Below are 6,995 nucleotides of genomic sequence, written 5' to 3' on the forward strand. Positions count from 1 at the left end.
AGAAGGTTGAAATTCAGCTTTAGCTTTCAGAGTTGGTTGCCCTCTTCCCAGATTCATCAGGAAGGATTTGGAGCTCCTCATGCTGTTTCTGCACCCTGCTGGTCAGAATGTTCAATGTAGATCATCCCTCATGGGGCTGGTAGAGGCGAACCCAGAAGCCACTCAGCAGCAACTAACAACAATAGGGGCGAACCCTGAAACTCCCTTTCCTTATTTGGATTCAAGAAACAGTATTTCAAAAAAGGCCATCAGCAGCTTAAATTAGTTGCAGAGATAAAAAAAAAAAAAAAGATGCTTATTGGCACATGGGGCTTCTTCTCCTTCCAATGCCCTTTGAAATATTGTTTTAAAAAATAAAGGCCAGAAAATTTTGATTTCTTATTTCCCTGTGACATGTCCAAGTGTCCACTGGCTCCCTACATCTCCCCATTCCAGTTTGCTTCTGAGACCCAACATATTTTAAAATGTGTCATGATTCCTGCACTTCTTCAAGAAAAGAGATGATCATGAGATTAACTATTGAGCATCTTTCAAAGAACCAAGCTGCCCAGGCTTCAGCAGTTGGTAAGTGCAAATCTGAATTATTTAGAGCAAAATGCTCTATCTTATTGAGTATTCCATTTGTTTGGTGACCTGGAATATGAAGTTTCTTGTTCTCCCCAGATATCCTTTCTAAATAGTTCTTCTAGTAGCCCTTGAATGGGGTAAGGAAGCCATTCTTCTATAACAAGAGCTGCAGATTACAGCCCTGGAGTCCTTCAGTTCTGGTCGCTTCCACCTAACTCTTCTTCCATTCTGTTAATGTCTCTTGCTCTATAGACTATCAGCCATTGACGATATACTCTGAACCACTGACCTCTAGCTTTCTTCTGCCTTTGAACTGGCAGGAACATACCCTCCACTTCTCATGATAAGCTCTTTCAGGAGAGAGAACTGAGTGTTCCAGGGCCTCTAATTACACAGTTTTGGACATGAACAAGGCTGAGATATGAGATTATCAGATACAGGCTCACACTATTTCTGCAGCCCATGTGCCCTTTGTTATCCTAAACTTGCTGTTCAGATGGCACAATCAGCACCACCTTCCTTACTCCAGGTGCTTTCTCAATGATTGCCTTCTGGTTTCTTTCGCATTCTGACCTACAGGGAATCTAAATCCATTAATAGTTCAGTACGTGTATGAACTATTGGGGGATGTATTTGTGTTCTTTTCCACAGGCCCCAAGCAAATCAGGAGATATGGCTGGGTGTCAGTTGATTCCCCTAATGCTATTCTGGAAGCCCTGGTGGCGTAGTGGTTAAGTGCTACAGCTGCTAACGAAAGGGTTGGCAGTTTGAATCTGTCAGGTGCTCCTTGGAAACTCTATGGGGCAGTTCTACTGTGTCTTATAGGGTCGCTATCAGTTGGAATCGACTCGACAGCACTGGGCTTAGTTTTTTTTTTTTTTTGGTAATACTATTCTGTAGCAGTTAGAAGTTAGGTCACTGAAAAGTATACATAGAAAAGTCTGTAAAGGGTCAGTGTTGCCTATAATTGTTCAACCCCCCTAACAATCTAAGATCCCACACAGCCAAAAAGTTACCACCATTCTCATAATTCCAAACTGACCCCTCTCTTGATACATCCTATCCCCCTCCCCGCCCCCCATCCCCAATCCCTAAGCTCAAACTTCCATTCCCTTAAGGTCACCCATTTCAAGTAGGGTTATGAGATGACAGCATTAAAATAACTCACACTGAAACACAAGCATTTATAAATCTTCACACTTAAGTGATGGAATGTGAGTGGGAGGTACCTTTAATTGGGATTAGAGGTAGGCAAAGGAAAGTTTCCCGGTGCCCCTCGCCTGTTTAGGGTATTCATGTTCCTCTTACTTGGAACCAACTTCTAAAAAGCAGGCAATCAGCAAGTTGTTCCCTTCCTTAAGACTGCTAAAACTAATTGTCATAGATTGAATTATGTCCCCCCAAAAATGTGTGTTGGTGAAAAATATTGAATATACCATGGACTGCCAAAAGAATGAACAAATCTGTCTTGGAAGAAGTGTGGCCAGAATGCTCCTTAGAGGCAAGGATGGCAAGACTGCATCTTACATACTTTGGACATCTTGTCAGGAAGGATCAGTCCTTGGAGAAGGACATCATGCTTGGCAGAATACAGGGTCAGTGGAAAAGAGGAAGACCCTCAACGAGATGGATTGACACAGTGGCTGCAACAATGAGCTCAAGCATAACAACAATTGTAAGGATGGCTCAGGACAGGGCAGCATTTCGTTCTGTTGTGCATAGGGTCACTATGAGCCGGAACTGACTCGATGGCACCTAACAACACAACAACAACAAAAATGTGTGCATCAGTTGGGCTGGGCCATGATTCCCGATATTGTCTGATTTTCCTTTATGTTGTAAATCCTGCCTCATGATATTAATGAGGGAGAATGGGCAGCAGTTGTGTTAGTGAGGCAGGACTCACCCTACAGGATTAGATTGTGTCTTGGGGTAATCTCTTGTGATATAAAAGATAGAAGCCATCAGAGAGACAGGAGGACCTCATACCACCAAGAAAGCAGCGTCAGGAGCAGAGTGCGTCCTTTGGACCTGAGGTTCCTGCACTGAGATGCTCCCAGACCAAGAGGAGATGGATGACAAGGACCTTCTTCCAGAGCCAACAGAAAGAGAAAACCTTCCTCTGGAGCTGACGCCCTGAATTTGGACTTCTAACCTACTAGACTGTAAGAAAATTAATTTCTCTTTGTTAAAGCCATCCACTTGTGGTATTTCTGTTATAGTAGTACTAGATGATGGACGAAGACACTAAAAAGTTTTCAAGGAGCCTCGCCTTCCATTCTGTTCTTAAATATCAGTTCATAGAGCCAAAAATCTAGAATAGCCTTTTCTTTATTCTACCACCAACTTCCCATCACTTGCCAAGGCCTGTCTCTTCTACCTTCGAAAGTATTCTCTTCTCCATCCCCAGTGCCATAGTGTTCATTCAGGCACAAATCAGCTGTCACCTCAATTTTTGAAATAACATTTTCTAACTGAGCTCCTTGTCTGCTGGCTCTTCACTCCCTTACCGGCCCATCCAGCATATTGGCCATCTGAGCAATCTTTCTAAAACATAAACATAACCTTGTTAGTTTTAAGCCCTACCCCACCAACCCCTCATGCAATGGAACCCCATAATTTGCAAGGCAACTTCTAAACTTCTTAGCAGGGCACCCTAGCCCCTTCACAACATAGTTCTTGTCTGCTTGTCCAAACTTATTTCCTGGTGCTCCCCTTACCTATGATTTAACAATACCAAAGTTTTTATGTTTCCCTGAATTGACTACACTATTTCAATGCTCTGCTTCATTCTGCTTAGAATGCCATCTCTTCCATTATGTATCATAATCATGAGCATTCTTCAACACACAGCTGAATAATCACCTCATCTGTAAAGCTTTTACTGATATCCATGCAGGATTGATTGTATCCTATCTTGTGCTACTACCATTTATTATACTTAGGTTATTGTGTCCAAACCTCAGTTTCCTCAACTGTAAATCACAGATAATAACAGTGTATGCTTCATAGAATTATTATGAGGATTAAAAGGGATAATACAGGCAAAACTTTTAATACAGTGCCAGACAAAAAGTAACCATGCATAATAAGCACAGTTATCATTAATATTATAATATTAAATCACTTTTTGTATTCTTTTTATTATTTTATGTGTCACTCTATACTACTAGACTGTGAGCTTCTTTAGCACGGAGGCCATGTCTCTACCTAACTCTGTACTACCAGGGCTGGGCACAATGCCTGGATACATTAGGTTCTTGCTAAATGGCACTTACTGATGAAGATCAAAGACCACAGCCTTCAGTATGGATTACACCTCAACATAAAGAAAACAAAAATCCTCACAACTGGCCCAATGAGCAACATCATGATAAACAGAGAAAAGATTGAAGTTGTCAAGGATTTCATTTTACTTGGATCCACAATCAACAGCCATGGAAGCAGCAGTCAAGAAATCAAAAGACGCATTGCACTGGGCAAATCTGCTGCAAAGGCCCTCTTCAAAATGTTGAACAGCAAAGATGTCACCCTGAAGACTAAGGTGCGCCTGACCCAAGCCATGGTATTTTCAGTCATATCATATGCATGTGAAAGCTGGACAACGAATAAGGAAAACCGAAGAAGAGTTGACGCCTTTGAATTGTGGTGTTGGTGAAGAATATTGAATATACCATGGACTGCCAAAAGAACGAACAAATCTGTCTTAGAGGAAGTACAACCAGAATGCTCCTTAGAAGCAAGGATGGCGAGACTGCGTCTTACATACTTTGGACATGTTGTCAGGAGGGATCAGTCTCCTGAGAAGGACATCATGCTTGGCAGAGTACAGAGTCAGCGGAAAAGAGGAAGACCCTCAACAAGGTGGATTGACACAGTGGCTGCAACAATGAGCTCAAGCATAGCAATGATTGTAAGGGTGGCACAGGACTGGGCAGTGTTTTGTTCTGTTGTGCATAGGGTGGCTATGAGTTGGAACCAACTCGATGGCACCTAACAACAACAACAACAACAAATGGCTATTGAATGACAGAATCTATAAAGAAAGTCTCAGTATTTTTTCTGGTATTACATCTAACCTTTTATCTTCAATGGAAAATAAACTAAATTTTATATATGAGGTCTTTCCTGATTTCATTTATAACTTCCTGCTTAAAAAACTTTCTTGAATTCAAAGGTAATAAGTCAGAATCGACTCAATGGCACTGGGTTTAGTTTGGTTTGGTTTAATCAAACAAATCTCAGTGTTTTCTTTTTCCTCCAAAAACTAAGTGAATCTAATTCTTCAGTAGACCCCCTCTTCCTTCATCCACTTCCCATCTGTGACAGAATAGATAATTTTTGTTTGGTCTTTTAAATCTTATATATATCAGAGTTGAAATTGTAGGCGTAGTTTTTATTAGTCCAGGCTATGATGTAAGGGCTGGGTTACCTAATTCTGGAATATTATGATTTCTGTACTCTCAGAAATGTTTATCTATTGTTACACTTTGAAAGAATGTTAACTTTTGAGAAGGATGTAAACTGGTCAGCGAAAGTGTCAATAATTACAAACTCCTGAAAGTATTTGTAAACTTGTAGCCACATTGCATATTCATGGTTTTTTAAAAATGTAGCAAATTATGTTTTAAACCCAATGAGAAGCTTCAATGGGGAAGGATATGAAACTTAGCCCTTATCCCTGGTTAAGGGAAAATGTCCCCAAATAAACCGCATACTTCTCATGGGAGTTCCAGAAGTTCTGTATGCATATCCAAAACAACGTGGTGAATGCTGGTTTGCTTTGGACTATCCATATACAAGAAAAACCAAGCTGGGGATGGGTGGGTGGATTAGCAGGACAGATGATGATAAAGCATCTCCCCACAGGCAAGTGGGCTTGATATTTCATGAGAAAAATGCATCCAGAACAGGAAACTCAAACCATAGCTAAAAATATGAATGGCAGTTTTGATGCCTTTGAAGATGAACTAACAGGACTAGGCAGATGTTCAGGGCTCCAGAAAAATGAACTGAAGTGTAGGAAGGGAAGTGGGCAAGGTGTCCTACAGATGAAATTGTCATAGAAGGGGTCAGGGTATGCACCACCAGTTCATGGGTATGCCTGGGCTTACTAAGGCATGCTTTGTCTAGACCAGCAAGAAAGGTTCCAGCCTTGTTCAGGTTTTGGCTCTGGAACTGATTGGGACTTGGCCTACAGACAGAGTGATTTGATGCATGCAGCTTAATCAGGCAGGAATGAACACTATTTGTCCTTCCACAAAGAACCTTGGGATGCTAGAAGGCTGTTTCGTCAGCTCCAGGTCAAAGGTCACTGTTTGAGTGAATATGAAACAAGTAGGGAATAAAATGCTCTTTTGATCTTCTTTTCTTCACACATCCACAAACTCATTCATTGCACCTTAGTCATTCGATTATATCTCAAGCCTGGGAAGGTGTGTTGCTGTATCCTAGGGCAGCTGACTTCCTTGGAATTGGGAATATAACTTACATGCCATTCTGCCCCCAAGTGCTTCTTTTTTCCCAGAGTCACCATCTCTCAGGAGTGTTTGTGCAAGTTCCTGTCCAAAATTCATCTTTGATAAAGAAGGTATAGAAAGTTAATATTTGTTATTCTTGATCAGTTTCAGTGGTAAGCCAAATTGATTATTACATTTATTCTAAATCGGCAACATTTTAAGCATTTTATAATTATTTCCATCTATACAGAAGAAATTGAGAATCAGAGAAGTTAGGTTAATTTCTATGGTCACGCAGCCAGCACTCTAGTAGATACAGCTTGCAATTCATATCTGTCTTTCTCTAATAAGTTTCTCTTGTCGCTACATGGTGCTGACTCTCAGGAGCATTTGTGATCCTATTTATCCTTAACTAAAGAAAGGTATAAAGAAAGAAGCCTAGTAGGTCCTTTACCAGGTGTTGAAAAATATCTATTTCTTGGGGTTAGACTACAAACCTGGCTCACTAACTTGAGAAGAAATTATTGTCAGACAGCTAGTATGAAGGAGCTTACAAAGAAGGGGACTAAATTCAATGGGGGCAACAGAAAGTTCCAGACTATGGGTGCTTTCTTTGTCTTTCTCAATCTCTACCTGGATTGAACTTATGTCCTGACTGAAACTTAAATATGCAGTGGGAAAACTTCATAGACAATTGGCTGGAGGGTAAAATGCTGAACGAAGGTCATTATAACCTAGTAGAATGATTCAAAAAAAAAAAAAAAAGTGTTGCTAAAATCAGGAAGAGGCCTGGAGTCCTTCAGTGGTACAGTTGAACTCATAACAATGAGAAGTTCCCTGGAACTAGAAAGGTTACTTTAAATTTTCTTCTCCTGACCCACCATCATCACCACTAAAAAACTGTGAGAAGAGCACTGAATGAGACATGAGAAAAGGAAAAGAGATACCTGACAAATTCCTAATTCTGCA

This window comes from Loxodonta africana, chromosome 9, assembly GCF_030014295.1.
Source record: "Loxodonta africana isolate mLoxAfr1 chromosome 9, mLoxAfr1.hap2, whole genome shotgun sequence".
In the NCBI taxonomy this organism is placed as follows: Eukaryota; Metazoa; Chordata; class Mammalia; order Proboscidea; family Elephantidae; genus Loxodonta; species Loxodonta africana.